The 19228-nt window shown below is 38.2% G+C and overlaps 1 pseudogene; it reads right to left on the bottom strand.

Annotated features, from left to right (window-relative positions):
• Positions 1-785: 785 nt before the first annotated feature.
• LOC110298888 (olfactory receptor 2AG1-like) lies at positions 786-1733 on the bottom strand (annotated as a pseudogene).
• Positions 1734-19228: the final 17495 nt, after the last annotated feature.

The following is a 19228-nucleotide window of genomic DNA, read 5'->3' as shown; positions in this document are numbered from 1 at the left end:
TGTCATTTCTCAAAGATGCTAATTCTACCCAGGGATTTATGGATACAAAGTTACAGAAATTATGCATATTCCTAAATAAACAGCTCATGCTTTTGCACATGTATACATTGTACAATGTTTAAGGTAGATGCACATATTAAGCATATGGATCCTAGGAAGGTTTTGAGATATTTCAAGATATGTTAGAAAAAATGGGAAAAGCACCTATTATTATCATAGGATAGAAGTATGAATGTTTGGTTCAGTTTAGCTTCCATCATTGAAAATAAAATAAAAAGGAAAAATGTATAACACACACAAACCCACTACAATCCATGGATGGCATCTGTCCAATCATCCTGAAGGCTGATACTAATTCAACATTCAACAAAACTATAACTAATTTTTTTTTACTAAAACATTATTAAAAACTCAAAAATCTTCCCTGATTTATGTGTGAATCACATACTTGAAATATAATCTTATCCTCACTTATTACCATTATACTTTATTATCTATAAAAGTTTCCAATTTCCAATGAAAAATTACTTTAGAGTATCTAAATTCTATCTACCACCTGGACATGAATCTGGTCTTTGTGTCCATATATGACAAATCAACAGATTCTCCAATATCTCCTTAAAAAGTTCACAAAACAGTTCTAAAGAATTTCATACTTTCTTGCCATTCCATACATTTCTACCAAAAGACATACTTCTTACTCTAGGATTTATCAGAAGTTTTATTCACACCAGAATTGTTGGTTTCTGAAAGAATTAAGTTTAAAAGGTATTAACTAGAACTACCTAGATGTTGGGCTATGTTGACAATCGTTTTCCCAGGACTCTCTTCAAAGCTCCAGTGACCTCTTTATTCCTCAGGCTGTAGATAAGGGGATTCAGAGCTGGAGTGACAATCGTGTAGAAAACTGAGCTGATATTGTCTTGTTTGGGGCTGTGGAAGGGACTGGGTAGAACATACATGAAGGAAGCACCCCCATACCACATCCCAACTACAGTCAGATGGGAAGAGCAGGTGACAAGGGCTTTCTTCCTGCCCTCATTTGAGGGCATATTGAGCACAGTGAACAGAATTAGTGAGTAGGAGGCCAGGATGGCAGTAAGAGGAAGAATTAGCACAATAACCCCCATCAAATAAACCATGAGTTCATATGTGGAGGTGTCTGCACAGGCCAGTTTCAGCAATGGGGGGATCTCACAGAACAGATGATTGATCTGACGATCTTTGCAGAAGGAATACTGCATGGTGTAGATGCTATATCCTAGAGCACTGAGGGATGCCAGGATCCATGAGGTGGCTATCATGAGCCAGCAGACTTTGTGACTCATTAAGATTGTATAGTTCAGAGGTTGACAAATGGCTACATACCTGTCATAGGCCATAAAGGCCAGAAGAAGGTCCTCTGCACTACCCAGTGCCAGCTCTAGAAACATCTGAAGGGCACAACCTCCAAAGGATATGGTATTGTCTTTGAGGAGAAAATCCACAACAGCCTTGGGAGTGATAACTGATGTGAGGAGGAGGTCCATGAGAGAAAGCTGTCCAAGTAGAAGATACATGGGCACATGGAGCCGGGCATCCATGGTGATGACTAGAAGCAGCAGCCCATTGCTGGTCAGGGCTAAGAAGTACAGGGCTGTAATTGCGGCACAGAGCAGTTCAGGAGAGCCACTGCCATCCAGAATCCCCACCAAGATGAAGCCACTTCCCAAGGTCGAGTTCCAGAGCTCCATTTTGTGTTGTCTGCTTATCTGCTTAGAAATAGATGTCTCAGGTTCTGTGAACTTGTGCTAAAATAGGCCCTAATTCTGTGACATTAGAAATCCCTTGGGATTCCCAACATTGCTCCCTATACTTTTTACACAAGTGAATAGCTTTGCTTCTTATTTTTCAAATTTCTCATTCTTTTATAATTCTTTTTGAATTTTTGTATATATTTTTTTGAGAATTTCTTTTTTCTCTATTCTTTTTTCCATTTATTTATTTTTTATTAGATATTTTCTTTATATACATTTCAAATGCTATCCTGAAAGTTCCCTATACCCTCCCTCCGCCCTGCTCTCCTACCCACCCACTCCTGCTTCTTGACCCTGGCATTCCCCTGTATTGGGGCATATAAAATTTGCAATACCATGGGGCCTCTCTTCCCAGTGATGGCCGATTATGCCATCTTCTGCTATATATGCAGCTAGAGATATGAGCTCTGGGGGTACTGGTTAGTTCATATTGTTGTTCCACCTATAGGGTTGCAGACCCCTTCAGCTCCTTGGGTGCTTTCTCTAGCTTCTCCATTGGAGCCCTGTTTTCCATCTTATAGATGACTGTGAGCATCCACTTCTGTATTTGCCAGGTACTGGCATAGCCTCATACAAGACAGTTATAACATGGACATGAGTACTGGATTTACTCCCATTCTTTCTCCCCCTCAACTCCTTCCATGTCCCCTAACTCTCCTAAACTCATCAACTCTTATTCTTTAAATGTTTTTGTTACATATGTGTGTGAGTACACACACACATACACACACACAAGTGCACACACATATAATCAGTTTATTTAATATTGCTCATATGCATATGTTTTTAAGGCTCATTTCCTACATCCCATCAGTGCACATTTGTTTATGGCTAATCACATTAGAAATCACATTTTTTCCATGTTAGTTATCTCCCTTGCTCAGTCTCCCATTTTTCATGATCCTCAGAAAGGAATATTAATTCTCTTAAATATGCAATATTATATTTAAGAAAATGTAAAAAAAAAAAAAAGCCAGGAGTGGTGGTGCACGCCTTTAATTTCAGCACTTGGGAGGCAGAGGTAGGTAGATTTCTGAGTTCGAGGCCAGGCTGGTCTACGAAGTGAGTTCCAGGACAGCCAGGGCTATACAGAGAAACCCTGTCTCAAAAAAAAAAAAAAAGAAAAAAAAAAAAGAAAGAAAGAAAGAAAGAAAGGAAGAAAGAAAGAAAAGAAAGAAAATGGTGCGATTAGAGTTAAAATTTTAGAATTAATTTGAATATCTTTGTTTTTATCTAATTATTGTATAGCTGTAAAGACAAAGAAATATAACATATAAGATCCTTCCATTGAAAACTAGTCTATTTTTTCTCATAAGATATGATTAAAACAAATAAACATAGCTATTTTATATCATGCTATAGCCCAATAATTCTATCCAAATATAGACTTTAATGCCAATATTCCAATTTCCCTCCTGCAATTCTAAAGTAATTGCACTATGTGGGAACAGAAATGAGAAGACCAGTTTCTCTATTTTGAAAGAATCCTACTGGTGCATAGTACTCCATCTTTAAAGAATCCAACAAAGTCAGTAGTGTCATATCTATAGGAGCCTGTGATCTGCATGCAACAGCACCACTAAAACCAACTCAGAGCATGAAATTAAAGATGTAGAAGTCAAGTGTCCTTATAGGAATCATTCACCCATGTCTTGGCATATGTATATTAATATTTCATTAATCCTCATTGGCTTCTCTGTGGATCATCAGTACTGTAACATTTAAATGGTATGGAAGGGCAATAGAGCCCAAAGATCTAGCAAATCTGACAAAGTAGCTCAAGGTCTTAGGGCTGGCTTTGGATTCTGTGTTTTAACTAGCCACACTTAGAGGCTATACATTTCAATAAAATAGAAATGAAATTCTTACCTTACCTATTGAGAAACCTCCTGCTTGACCACTCCAGCTACACTTAGACAGCTTGAAGAAAGAGGATCCAGCTTTCCTTGGCAGCACTTAATTAGTTTTGCTGTTAGTGAAGCATGTTCAAGGTCATCGAACATCAGTGTCAGGGCTGTCCAAGTCTTTCCTTTCATCTGCAGATGTACACTAAATGTAGCAGTGGGTTCAGTCAGGCCACTAAACATCTTTGGGTGATGCAGTATGGAGCAAGATGATTTTCCTCTTTTTAAGCCTGAGAATTTGTAGAAATTGCTTTCACATAGCAGGTTGAATTTAGGGAATGTCTCTTTGTGTCAATTTTTGGGCTGCCTTTGGGTGCAGATGCTCATGTTTCTTTATTCTTGATACTTTCTGGCAACACAAAGTAGCATTTAGAAATTTGAAATTAGGAGAGATGTCCAAAGGATGCCATTGAGCCTCACCTAAATATATCTGGGGCCAGAATAATCTAGCAGTTTCTTGAGATTCTGTTTTATCTTCTGAGCCCAGGACCTTTTCTTTTCTTTTTTTTTTTTTTTGCCTGTGACTATTCTCAGAGGGGCTTATATCCCAGAAGAAAAGTGCCCCCCTTGGAAGTACTGGTCTAGGAAAATAAAAGTTAATGAATTCTCTTGGGGGTGTTTCTTGGCTTTCCTTTCAGAAGTTCTTCGGTACCTAAATGAGCTCTGAGGCCTTTCTCTGAATACAGGATTCAACCTCCTTATCCTCCCAAGTGCTGAGACTATAGGTTTCTTTGTAACCTTAAGGTAACACTGGCAGTCAATGTTTTCAATTCTAAGGGAATTTAGGGAATGTCTTGTATGGGTATCCTCATGGTGAATTCTCCAGCTGAGAAAAAAGGCTAGTTTCTCAGGTTCTTTAGGACTCTACTTACATTATTATGGTCCTTTATGGATGATTTCCAACTTCCTATGGTTGTTCCATGTAGAGTCTGTAGATATGAGAGTCTCTCTCCATTGACATCTGGAGGCTTATGACAGCTTCTATGTCTGTTTATGTCTTGTTAACGTTGGTAGTGGTTGAAAAATGAGAGTTCCGTTTTCCAAGTATCAGATGGGAAATTAAAAACAAATCCACATAATACTAGAGTTGTAAAGGATTGATATTAATTAACATCTTTTAAATATTCCCATAAATTAAAGATAGCCTGATGATTACATAAACATACTTGGTTGACAATTGTCTATCAATGGCAGAAATAGATGAGAAAGAGATGGGTTTTAAAAGGAAATAAAACTGCTCACATAGACTCTCAGGGCACATCTGAAATGTTATCAGTGAATGAAATTGAATTAAAAGAAAAGAGAACTCTCTCCAAGGAGTCTCAGTAAAATAACTTTAGTAAGAAGAAAAGTGATGTCTGTTGGATAAATGGTGTATAAGGAACCTTGCTGAGCTCAAAACAGATTTAATAATTGTCATAGTTAACTCCTGAAATCTAAAAATATTTAGATTTCTAATTTTAAAGATTTATTATTTTTAATTATGTGAATGAGCTTGTGTCTGTTTGGGCCTGTATTCATGTGAATGCAGATTCATTCATAGGCCAGAAGTTCCTGAAGCTGGAGTTGCAGACAGGTGTGAGCTCCCTATATGGGAACTGGGACCAGAACTCAAGTCCTTTGGAAAACCAGCAACTGCTCTTACTCTGAGAAATCTACCCACATTTATATTTTTAAAAGTGTAAAGCCATAAACATGACTACATAGAATAAGAGTTCATTATACTTACTGAGGTATAGAAGCAGAGCATAAAAGCATCATAATCATTCGGTAATATTATCATTTCGGTTATATTTTTTAAAAGCATAAGTTAATACAGTAAAATCAGTTTGTTATTATTAGTTTACAGCTTTGTAAGTTTTGATGAATACATTCATGTAATAAACACCAAAGTTTAAAAACACCGAAATTTTTCTAATACCCCAAGTGTGCTAGTGCCCTTTAAAATGTTTTTCATTTATTATTTGAAAATTTCATACATACAAACTTGAAATATGATCAAATCCACTCCCAGCTTCTTCCCACCGCTACTTCAGAAGTACCACCCCCAAATCTGGCTCCTAACCCAATGCCATCTTGTTTTGTTTAATACTCATTGACTCTAATTATTGCTTTCCACGTGTACATGGGGGTTTGGTCATTGAATGAAGAATGAACTGACTACAAGCTGACATATCTCCAAAGAAAATTGATTCTCTTACCTCTCGGGAGCAAGCATTTGCCATTAGCGCAGCATCAAAAGCCTCATGAGTTTTTCCATCATCTATGTTGAAATTTTTGCTGGGTTGATCATCTGAAGCTGAGTTCATGAGTGCAATAGCCATATTATGTCTGAATGATAGCATTTCATAGCCCTACTTTTCAGCTGCTTGTGCTTTCATTCTCTCTGCATTATCTTCTGCTCCATCTTCTGAGATGATTCCTGGGCCTTAGAAGAAGGAATGAGATATAGATGTCTCATTTGGGACTGAGAACTTACAATCTCTTATGTCTGCACATTGACACCCACTATTATGGGCTTCTATATTAATTGCCATCTGTTGCAAAAAGTTTCTCTCAGGTGGGTGAAATATATACTTATTTATGGGTTTAAAAGTAAGTCCTTAGGAGTTGGGTTAAAATTATGTCCATTTAGTTGAATATTAGTTGTAGATTTTTTCATATAGCCTATGATATACCTGGTATTGTATTTATAGCTTTATCAACCATGCCAGGCATATTTACATGATGTGGAGTAGGCCTTAAATCCAAGCAGGAATTGTTGGATACTTCCATAGAATTTGTGTCACTACTGAACCAGTAGACACCATGCCAGGCATGTTACTATAGTTTACAGAGTTAATGTTACAATAAGACTAATGGTAACTTTTTTCTCCTAGTAGAATTTATTGATTGATCTTAGTCATAGGTGACTTAGAAGAAACAGAGGCTCACCAAGATGCCAGGACTTCATTTCCTGAAGGAACAGAGGGGTTCAGCTTTCTTGGAAAAGTCTGACATCCAAATAGTTCACCCCAGTTACCGTATTCAAACATAAAAAGTTAATTGGGGTTGGGAAAGGTTCTACCTACTAAAGTTATTTTGTCCTTGCTGCCTATAAGAACAGAAAACCCACACAAATCAAGGCCCTTTTGACCATGACTAGCCTTAATCAAAAGTAAGAACTTCAAGTTTTCCAGGAGTGTCTTAGGACCAAGGTTGGTGCCACTGCATGTTTTCACCAAGTGTAGATTCTTTAGAGAGACATCACTTCTCCAAGGTTCACACAGTCTCAAAACAATTTCTCAGCCTTCACTGGTTGACCTGAACATAACAATGGCTTTGTTAAAGTATTTCACTCAAAGCCAGACACAAAGGCTTTACTATACATTGCACTTAAAGCCATACATAAAGGCTTTACTATGTGGATCACTATAGCATTCACAATATCCTTCAGAACTTTGAAAACGAGAGATTAGGTATAAAATTTTCAGATACATATCAATTTGATTTCTCCCTACTCTATCATTCAAATATATGGTGTCTTTAGTAACAGGGTCTAACTATTAACTTGTGCAGGGTTACCAATAGCATTGGCAATAACTTGTATCTTTTGTGAGTCCCACCAACCAACAACTACAATAGAGGTAACATATTCCTGGAGATGGTATCTTTATTTGATAGTCTACATTGTCTGAAAAGTCATTGTCCCCATTATATGGTGACTAAACTTTTTTCATATGTTTATGTATACATGTATGTTCTAGGAAGCTTAACAATAGTAACCCTTCTTACTCTATTATTCACACTTACCATACTAGCCTTTTTTGCTTTAAAATCCCATTTCAATTATCTTTAATAAGATCAACTTGTCTGATACAGCTGCAATATGAGAGGGAGAGTACAAGATATTTCCTTTCACAAATAAGACTTTCTGAAGCAATCACAGTCCATTTCCTTAAAAGTACTTCAGGGTGGCAAGTCGTGTTTGTCAATTTTACTTTCTTATTTCTTAGAAAGAATGCAGACACATCTCTCTCTGATCCAAAATTGTTTTCACAGCAAATAGCTGACAGTGTGAACTTGCTAACACATGACAAAAGGCAATATTTTGTCCCAGCTTCAAAGGCTCATTCCTGGGAATATCGTGAGAAGTGAGAATATATATCTATATCTCTCTATCTCTATCTCTATCTCTATCTCTATCTCTATCTCTATCTCTATCTCTATCTCTATCATCTCTATCTCTATATCATCTATATCATCTATATCATCTATATCTATATCATCTATATCTATATCTATATATCTATTCTTTATTTATATGTCAAATGTTTTCCTCTTTCCAGTTCTCCCCATCAGAAACCCCCTATCTCATCCCCCTTCCCCTGTGACGGTGCTCCCCCACCTAAACCACCTACACCTTGTCTTCCCTCCCAGCATTTCCCTACACTGGGGAATCAAACAGCCTCAGGCCCAAGGGCCTCTCCTCCCACTGAAGTCCAATAAGGTCATCCTCTGCCATATGTGCGGCCAGAGCCAAGGGTTTCTCCATGTGTATTCTTTGGTTGGTGGTCCAGTTCCTGGGAGCCCCGGGGGGTCTGGCCTGCTGACACTGTTGTTCCCTCCATGGGACTGCAAAACCCCTTAGCTCCTTCAGTCTCTGCTGCAGACCCTCTTGGTCCCTTGTCTTTATAGAACAGGTCAGGTCTCTGGTTACAGGTGGACAAGGAGTCAGCGAATGAATGACAAACAGATGCAACACAGATTGTGTAGAATCGGAATGTAATGTCAAGTCGATCATCAAAACTTTTATACAGAAGAATAATAAGAAACCAGGCGAGATACATCCACCAAGTTACAGGGACACAAAACATAAGGAATGTATACATCAAAAGATGATAGGGACCAGGCGCTGCTGTTTACCTCTTAGAAGGGAGCCAGGTATAATGCTAGTCTATTGTTAAACCCACCACCAGGGGTTCTTAGTAAATGCCTGATTTATGCTGTTTCTTTGGGCCTAGTGAAGAAACTTGTCTCAGAGGGATTCCCTAACTCTTTCATGATAAACACATCTATTCACTAGGCCAGTGTGAATTCCCTTGTCAGGGTAAGACTGGATATTGTCCCAAGTAAACACTCTGCAGACCAGTCCTGAGCTATTCTGGTTCTGTTCTTTGTAATGCCTAATTAGTTTCACCTCTCTACTAGAAGTAAATTTGAATGTTACAAAATAGGTAACCTTCTTACTGAATTCCTACTGAATTCAGTTTGTAGGCTTCAAGGATTTTCTGGGATGTTGGAATATTGGTGAAGGCTTAGCTATGTCAGAATTAAATCTTTAAAGGCACTTATAATAAAACAATACTGAAAGCGAGCACGTGGATCCATACACCAGACTAATGTGGGAATAGGGTGTGAGTATATGGGTTATGAGAATGCCAAGGTTCCAGGAGGTTCAGTTTCCATGAAACTCTTTGCCTCAGGAGTGCTTTCAGGCCTCTCAACCTGCCAAGCAGGCTACACTGGAGTGTGTGTAGCATTCTCCCCCTTTCATTTTATTTTTCAGCCGAAGTTACAGAATGTACCGCTTGTCGTAGCTACAGATCTCAGAAGTACTTTAAAAATGAGGGGAAACACAACGATTACAAATAAAATAATGCCAATAATAATAGCAAGTAGGATTATATATTGAACCCAATCCAGGGGATTCAATGCACTTAAGTTATTTTGTACATCTCTGGCCAATTCATCAATGTTCCAAGTGTCCAAGTGACCTTTACTAATATCTGAAACTTCTGCCTTTCTAGCCTTATATTTGCTATATCCTGCCCTAATGCCAAGACTACTACTTCTAAGACATTAACCTTTGCCTCCAATTTTTTATCTATAATATGTTGCTCTGATAAAGCTATGGAAATATTCCTATGCTTATCATTAACAAAATGAGCAGTATGCAGCTGCTCAACTAAGGCTGTGGTAGATACCTTTTCAAAGTTTGCATTCCCAGATTTTTAAACCAAGGATCATTTTCTAACTCTACAGGCAGTAACACATAGGCAGGTCTCCTTAACAAAAGCATAACAGCAGATTCCTTATCTAAATTAGGATCTACACAATTAGTTAATTGACAAGAATTACAATGAATATGAAAAGACTTGCCAAGATTGGTGATCTTAACTCTTAAAATTATCTAACAATATAGCATACAGGCAAGATACACAAGCTTTTACAGTTATAGGGGAGTTGGACTGAATGGCCAAAAACAGTGTCTCTGACGAAATCTTGTCCAATACTCTGTAGCAGTCCTTATGCCTCACGAGTCATCATTTTTAGTTGTCCCAAGTTGACACCAGGTCAGCTCACCTTTCTGTAGTCCATGGCAGAGATAAGAAATTTCTTCATCTTGTTTGCAAGTGGCTGCTCTCCCTGATTCCTCTTTCTCTGTGCACTCAATATAGCTTTCCTGTCACCACTGTTAGGGCGCTCAGGAACTCACAGGTCAGCCTGTCACATTGGAAGCTACCTTAGTTAGAGTCACGCCAAGATTCTTCTGCATTTTTTAAAGCCTTTTTGTTTCTCACCAGTTAATTTGAACGTCACTTGATAGAACCTAATAAAAACTTAAGTCCCCCTGTGGTGAGTTTAAGGTGAGGTCTTAATCGATTAACATCTCTTGAAAGCTTTTGAAAATAAAATTTTTGAAGCAAATCAATTTCTCTTTCTTAGATTTACTGTACCACAATTTTCTAGTATAACTAAAACCCTACCCTGTCTGGGAGTCTAATAGTTGGTTGCCAGCATCAATCTCTGTATTTGTCAGGCTCTGGCAGAGCCTCTCAGGACACAGCCATATCAGGCTTCCATCAGCAAGCACTACCCTGCATCCACAAGAGCATCCAGGTTTTGTGGCTGTATATGTGATGGATCCCCAGGTGGGGCAGTTTCTAGATGGCATTTCCTTCAGACTCTGCTCCACACTTTCTCTCCATATTTCCTTCTGTGAGTATTTTGTTCCCCCTTTTAGAAGCACTCAAGCATATACATTTTTGTCTTCTTTCTTCTTGGGCTTCATATGGTCTGTGAATTGAATCAGGTATTCCAAACTTTTGGGCTAATATCCACTTATCAGTGAATACATACCATGTGTGCTCTTTTGTGACTGAGTTACCTCACTCAGAATGATATTTTCTAATTCCATACATTTGCCTGCAAATTTCATAAATTCATTGTTTTGAATAGCTGAGTAGTACTCAATTGTGTAAATGTACCCCATTTCTGTATCCATTTATCTGTTGAAGGACATCTGTTCTTTTTTCAGCTTCTGGCTATTATAAATAAGGCTGCAGTGAACATAGTGGAGCATGTGTCCTGGTTATATGTTGTGGGCATATCCCCAGGAGTGCTATAACTGGATCCTCAGGTAGAACTATGTCCAGTTTTCTGAGGAACAGCCAGATTGATTTCCATAGCATAGTGGTTATACCAGCTTGCAATCCCACCAGCAATGGAGGGGTGTTCCTCTTTCTCCACATCCTCGCCAGCATCTGCTCTCACCTGAGTTTTAATCTTAGCCATTCTGACTGGTATGAAGTGAAATCTCAGGTTCGTTTTGATTTGCATTTCTCTGATGACAAAGAATATTGAACATTTCCTTAGGTGCTTCTCAGACATTCAAGTTTCTCTAGTTGAGAATTCTCTGTTTAGCTCTGTTCCCCATTTTAAATGGATTTATTTGGTTCTCTGGAATCTAACTTCTTGAGTTCTTTGTTAGCCTCTATCAGATGTGGGATTGAGATCTTTTCTAATCTGTAGGTTGCCTTTTTGTCCTATTAACCATGGCCTTTGCCTTAAAGAAACTTTGTAATGTTATGAAGTGCCATTTGCCAATTCTTGATCTTACAGAATAAGCCATTGGTGTTCTATTCAGGAACTTTTCCCCTGTGCCCAAGTAATTGAGACTTTCTCCCACTTTCTCTTCTATTAGTTTCAGTGTATCTGATTTTACATGAAGGTCCTTGATCCACTTAGACTTGAGAATTGTACAGGGATAAGGGACTAATATCCAATATTTACAAAGAACTAAAAAATCTGGACTCCAGAAAATCAAATAAACCTATTAAAAATGAGGTACAGAGCTAAACAAAAAATTCTCAACTGAGGAATACCGAATGCCTGAGAAGCACCTGAAAGAAAATGTTCAACATCCTTCAACATCAGAGAAATGCAAATCAAAACAACCCTGAAATTCCACCTCACACCAGTCAGAGTGGCTAAGATCAAAAATTCAGGTGACAGCAGATGCTGGCGAGGATGTGGAGAAAGAGGAATACTCCTCCACTGCTGGTGGGATTGAAAGCTGGTACAACTACTCTGGAAATCAGTCTGGCGGTTCCTCAGAAAATTGGACACAGTATTACCGGAAGATCCAGTAATACCTCTCCTGGGCATATACCCAGAAGATGTTCCAACTTGTAATAAGGACACATGCTCCACTATGTTCATAGCAGGATTATTTATAATATCCAGAAGCTGGAAAGAACCCAGATGTCCCTCAACAGAAGAATGGATACAGAAAATGTAGTACATTTGCTCAATAGAGTACTACTAAGCTATTAAAAACAATGAATTTATGAAATTGTTAGGCAAATGGATGTTTCTGGAGGATATCATCCTGAGTGAGGTAACCCAATCACAAAAGAACACACATGATATGCACTCACTGATAAGTAGATATTAGTCCAGAAACGTAGAATACCCAAAATACAATTTGCAAGACACATGAAATTCAAGAAGGAAGACCAAAGTGTAGATACTTCGTTCCTTCTCAGAATGTGGAACAAAATACCCAAGGAAGGAGTTAGAGACAAATTTCAGAGCAGAGCCTGAAGGAATGACCATCCAGAGACTTCCCCACTTGGGGTTTCACCCCATAAACAACCACCAAACCCAGACACTAGGCAGATGCCAACAAGAGCCTATTGACAGGAGACTGATATAGCTGTTTCCTGTGAGGCTCTGCCAGTGCCTGGAAAATACTGAAGTGGATACTCACAGTCATTCATTGGATGGAGCACAAGGTCCCCAATGAAGGAGCCAGAGAAATATCCAGGGAGATGAAGGGGACTGGAGCCCCATAGAAAGAACATTAATATGAACTAACCAGTACCCCCAGAGCTCCTTTGAACTATACCACCAATCAAAGAAAACACATGGTGGAACTTTTGGCTCTAGCTATATATGTAGCAGAGGATGGCCTAGTCGGTCATCAATGGGAGGAGTGGCCCTTGGTCCTGTGAAGGCTCTATACCCTAGTTTAGGAGAATGCCAGGACCAGGAATGAGAGTGGGTGGGTTGGGGATGGGAGAGGGGAGAGGATAGTGGATTTTTGGAGGGGTAACTAGGAAAGGGGCTAACATTTGAAATGTAAATAAAGAAAATTTTCACAATTTTAAAAAAGAATGGATCAATTTGCATTCTTTGACATGTTGAATGCCAGTTGAACCAGCACTATTTGTTGAAAATGCTGTGGTTTTTCCACTTGATGGTTTTAGCTTTTTTGTCAAAGATCAAGTGACTGTAGATGTGTGGGTTCATTTCTGGGTCTTCAGTTCTATTCCTTTGATCTATCTGTGTGTCAGTATATCAATACCATTCAGTTTTTATCACTCTTTCTGTGTAGTACAGCTTGAGGTCAGGGATGGTGAATCCCCCTGATGTTCTTTTATTGCTGAGAATAATTTTCACTATCATGGGTTTTTGTTATACCTAATGAATTTGAGAATTGTTCTTTCTAATGCTATGAAGAATTGAGTTGGAATTTTGATGGGGGTTGCATTGAATCTGTAGATTGCTTTTGACAAAATGGCCATTTATACTATATTAATCCTGCCAATCCATGAGCATGGGAGATCTGTCCATCTTCTGAGGCCTTTTTCAATTTCTTTCTACAGAGACTTGAAGTTCTTGTTATACAGATCTTTCACTTGTTTGGTTAGAGACATACCAAGACATTTTATATTGTTTGTGGCTATAGTGAAGGGTGTTTCACTAATTTCTTTGTCAGCACTTTGGGTCTTTAATTCTATTCCACTGAGTATAGGAGGGCTACTGGTTTGTTTAAGTTAATTTTATATCTGGTCACTTTGCTGAATTTTTTTAAAATCAGCTGTAGGAGTTTTCTGTTGGAATTTGGAGGGTCACATAAGTATACTATCATGTTATCTGCAAATAGTGATATTTTGACTTCTTTCTTTCCAATTTGTATCCCTTTGATCTACTTTTGTTTTTTAATTGCTCTAGATAGAACTTCAAGTACTATATTGAGTGGATAGGGAGAGAGAAAGAAATATTATCTAGTCTCTGATTTTAGTGTGATTGCTACAAGTTTCTCTCTGTTTAGTTTGATGTTGGCTACTGGTTTGCTGCATATTGTTTTTACTATGATTAGGTAAGGGCCTTGAATTCCTGATCTTTCCAGAACTTTTAGCATGAATGGATGCTGAATTTTGTCAAATGCTTTCTAAGCATCTAATGAGATGATCATATTTTTTTTTCTTTTGAGTTTTTTTATGTGTTGGATTATGTTGATGGATTTCCAAATATTGAACCATCCCTACATTCCTGGGATGAAGCCAACTTGATTGTGATGAATGATCATTTTGATGTGTTCTTGGATTCCATTTGTGAGAATTTTATTGAGTAGTTTTGCATCAATATTCATAAGGCATTTTGAATTTTCTTAGACTGTTGTGTTAATGATTTCTATGGAATCTTCTGTTCATGATATTCTCTTGGTTGGATAATGTTGGAGATGACTCCGGATCTCTTTCCTAGATTTTCTCTCTCTAGCATTTTCTCCCTTTATGGTTTCTTTATTGTTTCTATTTACATTTTTAGATCCTGGATGGTTTTGTTCAATTCATTCACCTGTTTTGTTGTGTTTTCCTGTAATTCTTTAAGAGATTTTTGTGTTTTTTCTTTATGGGCTTCTTCCCATTTACCTGTGTTCTCCTGTATTTGTTTTTTCTTTTTAAAGTTGTTTTGTAGTATTTCTTTTTCTTTTCTTTTTTTCTTGTTTTTTTCTTTCCTTTCCTCTTTCTTTCTTTCTTTGTTTCTTTGTTTCTTTGTTTCTTTGTTTCTTTGTTTCTTTGTTTCTTTCTTTGCCTTTTTTTTTCCCCACTCGGAACCTGCTTACTCCAGCTCTGCTCTGGCCTTATTTATTTATTTTATGCATATGAGTACACCATCTCTCTCTTCAGACACCAGAAGAGGCTATCAGATCCCATTACAGATGGTTGTGAGCTATCATGTGATTGCTGGAAATTGAACTCAGGACCTCTGGAAGTGCGTTCTGTGCTCTTAACCACTGAGCCATCTTTCTAGCCCCTCCAGCATTTCTTTAAGGGAGTTATTTATGTCCTTTTAAAAGTCTTCTATCATAAGCATGAGATGTGACTTTAAATCAGAGTCTTGCTTTTCTGGTGTTGCTGAAGTATCCAGGGATGCTGTGGTGGGAGAACTGGGTTCTGATGATGCCAAGTAGCCTTGGTTTCTGTTGCTTATGTTCTTGATCTTGCCTCTTGCCATCTTGTTATGTCTGGTGTTAGCTGGTCTTGATGTCTCTGACTGGCTTGTTCCTCCTGCAAGCCTGAGTGTCAGTTCTCCTGGGAGACAAGTTCTTTCCGGGATGAATTTGGGTATGGAGAGCTATGGCACATGGTCAGCTCTGGGGTGCAGACAGAAAACAGAAGGATCTTGTCCCTGACTATTCTTTGATTCCTGTGTCCGGATGGCTCAGGGTTGGTCCCTTTTAGGCCAGGAATTTGAACAAAGGAGGTGGTCTTACCTGTGCTCATAGGTGTGTCAGCACTCTGGGAGACTAGCTCTCTCCTGTTGGTATTTGGGTATGTAGCACTGTGGCACAGGATCAGTTCTGGCCATAGTGGCATAGGATTAGCTCAAGGCACAGATGGAAACAAGAAGGATCCTCTTCCAGGCTGATCCTTGCTTCCTGTGTCCTGAGGGTTCCTGGTGGGTCCTTCTGTGCAGAAGTGGTAGTTAAGTACACTCACAGTCTTGTCCTTACTCCTTGACCAACTCTCTCATGGTGGTATTTATGTATGGAGCACTGTGACACAGGATCAGTTCTTTGCACAGAAGGAAACCGGAAAGATTCTGTCCTTATACTATATGTTTTAACTCTCTTATTTTAAAAGCTTTCTCCCATGGCCCAATACTAGTTTCCTTACTTCTGTGGTACTCTACTTTAAATACTTATGTCCTAGGACTCAAAGATAGCATTCTCATATGTTGTTTTTAAAGCAAAATCTCAAACTTTGATTTTACCAAATGAAGACTCAGGAGTCTGACACTGTGGTGAAAGCCTGTTAGCTCAGGGAGGTAATGAAAGCCTTCAGTAGACCTTCTTCTTCAATTAAAGTCCAAGAAAGAAAAACCCAATTCTCCTTTTCCACACTTCTCTTAAACTTCTTCCAACTGAACGTGCCCCCTTTCTACTTCCTGTGCATCTCTATTTGTCCTTATGACTTCTCACGTTCTATGTTTTCTTCCTACATTCACTTCCTATCAACTGGTTGCTCACTTCACCACTTGACCTATGATTGACTTTATTCAATCTTGTTTACAATAAACAGAAAGCTATTAGATTAAAGGTGTGTGCTAGGACAGAGCCGCACTATAACTAGAAACAGGATTTTCCAATGCACAGTCTTATAGTGTGATCAAATATCCCTCAATACTCTTGAATTAAAGATATGTGCTAATGCTGAGGCATACCACAACTAGAGAAACATTTTCCCAGTATACAATCTCAGGGTTCACATTGTAAAATACAGCAAATATCCGGCAACACACATATGAGAAAAAAACATGTAGCATTTGTTTTTCTGGATCTGAGTTATATCACTCAAAACAACAATGACCATGAATTAACAACAATTTCTGTACTGCAAAGTCGCATGCTTGGTTATATGCCCACAGTGGCTTAGTTTGATCATGAGGTAGATTCACTTCTAGCGTTGTGAGGAATTCACACACCCATTTCCATAATGGCTTCACCTGTTTGCATTAACATCAATATGGCCATTATAACTGGGTTAAGATAAAATCTCAAAATTTCAAAAAAGCCTCTCAAGACCAAGGGCCTCTCCTCCCAATGATGGCCGACTAGGCCAACTTCTGCTACATGTGAAGCTAGAGACACGTGGCCCTTGGTCTTGCAAAGATTATATGTCCCAGTACAGGGGAATGCCAGGGCCAGAAAGCAGGAGTTCGTGGGTTTGGGAGCAGGGGAGGAGGAGGGTATAGGGGACTTTCAGGATAGCATTTGAAATGTAAATGAAGAAAATATCTAATAAGGGGAAAAAAAAGAAGAAAAAGCTCCCTCTCCTTTTCTTTTTTCATATAAATACACAGTTGTATTTATTAAGTAGTAAAAAGAATAGATTTCAATTATTGTCTTCATAAAACAAGCATGTATCCACTTGGACTTGAGCTTTGTGCAAGGTGAAAAATATGGGTCTATTTTCATTTTTCTACATACATCCAGCCAGTTAGACTAGCACCATTTATTGAAGATTAAAAGGTTGCACATTTTTGTCTTCTTTGTCAAAGATCAGATGTCCATAAGTGTGTGGTTTTATTTCTGGGTCTTCAATTCTATTCCATTGATCAGCATGTCTGTCTCTGTACCGATACCATACAGTTTTTATCACTATTGCTCTATAGTAAAGCTTGAAGTCAGGGATGGGGATTCTCCCAGCTATTCTTTTATTGTTAAGAATTGTTTTTTCTGTTCTGGGTTTTTTGCCTTTCCAGATGAATTTGAGAATTGCTCTTTCCATGTCCTTGAAGAATTGTGTTGGGATTTTTATGGGTATTTCATTGAATGTATAGATTCCCTTTGGTAGGATGGCCGTTTTTACTCTGTTAACTCTAACAATCCATGAGCATGGGAGATCTCTCCATTTTCTGAGATTTTTGATTTCTTTCTTGAGACACTTGTAGTTATTGTCATACAAATCTTTTACTTGTTTGGTTAGAGTTACCTCAAAATATTTTATATTATTTGCGGCTCTTGTGAAGGGAGTTGTTTTCCTAATTTCTTTCTCAGCCTGTTTATCACTTGTATAAAAGAAGACTACTGATTTATTTGAGTTAATTTTATATCTGGTCACATTCCTGAAGTTGTTTATCAGCTGTAAATGTTCTCTGCTAGAATTTTGGGGGTTGCTTATGTATACTATCATATCATCTCCAAATAGTGACACCTTTATTTCTTCTTTGCCAAGTTGTATCCCCCTTATCTCTTTTTTGTTGTCTTCTTGTTCTAGCTAGCACTTCAAGTACTATATTGAATAGATATGGAGAGAGTGAGCATCCTTCTCTTGTCCTCAATCTCAATGCAATTGCTTCAAGTATGTCTCCATTTAATTTGATATTGGCTGTTGGTGTGCAGTGAATTGCTTTTATTATGTTTAGGTATGGGCCTTAACTTCCTGATCTCTCCAATACGTTTAACATGAAGGGGTGTTGTATTTTATCAAATGCTTTTTCTGCGTCTAAGGAGATGATCATGTGATTTTTTTCTTTGAGTTTGTTTATATAGTTAATGGATTACCTTAATGGATTTTTGTATATTAAACCAACCATGCATCCCTGAAAACTAGTTACACTGAATCTAAAAAAAAGTGAAAGTGGGAAAGAGCCTTGAACTCATTGGCACAGGGGGAAATTTCCTAAACAGAACCCCAGTGGCTCAGGCTCTAAGATAAAAAAATTGATAAATGGGACCTCATGAAACTGGAAAGCTTTTGTAAGGCAAAGGACATAGTTAAAAAGACAAATTGGTTAGTTCATATTGTTGTTCCACCTATAGGGTTGCAGACCCCTTTAGCTCCTTGAGTACTTTCTCTAGCTCCTTCATTGGGGCCCTGTGATCCATCCAATAGCTGACTGTGAGCATCCACTTCTGTGTTTGCTAGGCCCCGGCATAGCCTCACAAGAGGGGAGTGGGGGGATTTGGGGGACTTTTGGGGTACATTGGAAGTGTAAATGAAGAAAATACCTAATTAAAAAAAATAATGAAAAAAAAAAAGACAAATCGGCAACCTATTTTTTTCCTACAGACTGGGAAAAAATGTTCACTAACCCCATATCTGATAGAGGGCTAATATCCAAAATATATAAAGAACTCAAGAAGCTAAGTACCAAAAAACAAAATAACAAAACAAACAAACAAACAAACAAACCAAATAACCTAATCAAAAAATGGGGTATAGAACTAAACTAAGATTTCACAACTGAGGAATCTTGAATGGCTGAGAAGCACCTAAAGAAATATTCAACATCCTTAGCATCAGGGAAATGCAAATCAAAACAACCCTGAGATTCTACTTCACACCAGTCAGAATGACTAATATCAAAACTCAGGTGACAGCAGATGCTGGCAAGAATGGGGAGAAAGAAGAATACTCCTCTATTGCTGGTGGGATTGCAAGCTGGTACAACCACTCTGGAAAGCAATCT

Source organism: Mus caroli, unplaced genomic scaffold, assembly GCF_978045245.1.
Source record: "Mus caroli unplaced genomic scaffold, Mus_caroli_1 scaffold_8, whole genome shotgun sequence".
NCBI lineage: Eukaryota > Metazoa > Chordata > Mammalia > Rodentia > Muridae > Mus > Mus caroli.
The sequence above is the reverse complement of the archived record's forward strand: the minus strand, read 5'-3'. Positions and strand labels throughout refer to the sequence as shown.